The 2,406-nt window shown below is 37.8% G+C and overlaps 1 pseudogene; it reads left to right on the top strand.

Moving 5' to 3' along the window:
* Positions 1-538: 538 nt before the first annotated feature.
* LOC784251 (small ribosomal subunit protein eS25-like) lies at positions 539-998 on the top strand (annotated as a pseudogene).
* Positions 999-2,406: the final 1,408 nt, after the last annotated feature.

The raw sequence follows: 2,406 nt of genomic DNA, 5'->3' as shown, positions 1-2,406 counted from the left end.
ATTTTTAAAGGTGAGAGACTTGATGATCAGAAGCCATAACTTAATCAATATACAACTGAAAAAGATCTGGAATAGAATAATCTTGAAAACAGCTAGAGGACACACACAACCTGATTTCAAGATATACTATAAGTTATAGTAATCAAGATAGTGTGGTACTGGCCAAATATAAACATATAGATGAATGGAACAGGATTGAGTCCTTAAATAGATCTACATAGAGGATCAGTTCACTTTCAACAAAGATACCAAGGCAACTGCACAGAAAAGCTTAGCCTTTTGAACAAATGGTGATAGAACATCCACATGCCAAAAAAAAAAAAAGAACTCTAACCCACACCTAGCACCACAGACGAAAATTAAACTCGTGAGAGATCATAAACTTAAAAATCTAAAAACTATTAAACTCCTAGAAAAAAATAGGATACATCTTCTGTGACTTTGGGACCCACAATGATTTCTAACAAGAAACACAAAAAGAATGATTCATAAAAGGAAATCAATAAATTGGACTTCATCCATGTTTAAAAGACACTGTTTCCTCTTTGTCCAACATCTTAGCGAGGCTGCAGTGGTTGCAGCTGCTCTCCGGGCTTCGCTATGCCGCCCAAGGACGACAAGTAGAAGAAAGATGCCAGAAAGTCGGCCAAGAAAGACAAAGATCCAGTGAACAAATCTGGGGGCAAGGCCAAAAAGAAGAAGTGGTTCAAAGGCAAAGTTCGGGACAAACTCAATAAGCTAGTCTTGTTTGACAAAGCAACATATGACAAACTCTGTAAAGAAGTTCCCAACTATACGCTTATAACTTCAGCTGTCGTCTCTGAGAGACCGAAGATTCGTGGTTCCCTGGCCAGAGCAGCCCTTCAGGAACTCCTTAGTAAAGGACTTATTAAACTGGTTTCAAAGCACAGAGCTCAAGTGATTTACACCAGAAACACCAAGGGTGGAGATGCCCCAGCTGCTGGTGAAGATTCGTGAACCTGGGGCTCCTATACGAAGTACACATCCCCTTCACAAGGGTCTGTAGTTCTGATTTGATTTTTTTTTCTTTTTTTAAACAGGTCCCACCAGCTGTACGTTTTGAAAAATAAAACTTTATTAAATCAAAGTAAAATAAAATAAAAGACACTGTTTGAAAAAGTAAAGCACAAGCCACAGACAGGATGAAAATACCTGCAATGCACTTCTGCTAACGAACCTGAATCTAGAATTTGTAAAGAATTCCCAGAACTCCCTCCTCCTTCCCTGTACTTGGGATGGGGAACACGTGTATACCTGTGCCGGATTCATGTTGATGTATGGCAAAACCAGGAGAAGGCAATGGCACCCCACTTCAGTACTCTTGCCTGGAAAATCCCATGGAGGGAGGAGCCTGGTGGGCTCCAGACCACGGTGTCGATAAGAGTCGGGCATAACTGAGTGACTTCACTTTCACTTTTCACTTTCATGCACTGGAGAAGGAAATGGCAACCCACTCCAGTATTCTTGCCTGGAGAATCCCAGGGACAGAGGAGCCTAGTGGGCTGCCATCTATGGGGTCGCACAGAGTCGGACACAACTGAAGTGCCTTAGCAGCAGCAGCAGCATGGCAAAACCAATACAATATTGTAAAGTAATTAACCTCCAATTAAAATAAATTAAAAAAAAAAGATAATCAGACTCAGTAGGCAGAGCTTAAAGAAAACAAATATAGTTTCTAGTCTTATTGTGACATATAGGAAAGAAGCAGGGAAAAATAATAAACTAAATTAGTGTTTCAATAAGAGAAAATAATATGCCTCTGGAATCAATAATCCAGCTTATTTTATTCATACTTCTTTTTTGTATACTTTTTAAGTTATGATAGTCCTTAACTGCATGAGTCAAAACTTTCTATACGAATTGCAAAGTTTTTATAATGAAAAATGATGTTTTTAATCAATAAAAATGATGTTTTTAATTGAAAAAAAAAAAAAGAATTCCCAGAACTCAATAATAAGAAAACAAACAACCAATGTTTCAAATGGGCACAACATTTGAACAGTTTATCAAAGAAAACATATGGTTGGAGGATAAGCACAAAAAGTGTTCAAAATCCTTTATCATTAGGGAAATGAAAATTAAAACCACAATGAGATACCATTACACATCTATTAGAATAGCTAAACTTTGTAAAACTGAGAAAACCAAGTGCCGGTAAGGATTGAAGACACAGAGCAACTAGAACTCCCTCATACATTGCTGATAGGAAGGCAAAGTGGTGCAGCCACTTTGGAAAATTGTTTGCCAGTTTCTCGTAAAGCTAAACATACACTCACCATGCATTCCCACACTCCCACTCCTATGTACTTATTCCTTAAAAGTGAAAATGTATGTCCACATAAAAACAAAGCATTATAGCAGTTTTTTTTTTTCATGATCACTGAA

Source organism: Bos taurus, chromosome 9 (assembly GCF_002263795.3).
Source record: "Bos taurus isolate L1 Dominette 01449 registration number 42190680 breed Hereford chromosome 9, ARS-UCD2.0, whole genome shotgun sequence".
Lineage (NCBI taxonomy): Eukaryota > Metazoa > Chordata > Mammalia > Artiodactyla > Bovidae > Bos > Bos taurus.
The sequence above is the reverse complement of the archived record's forward strand: the minus strand, read 5'-3'. Positions and strand labels throughout refer to the sequence as shown.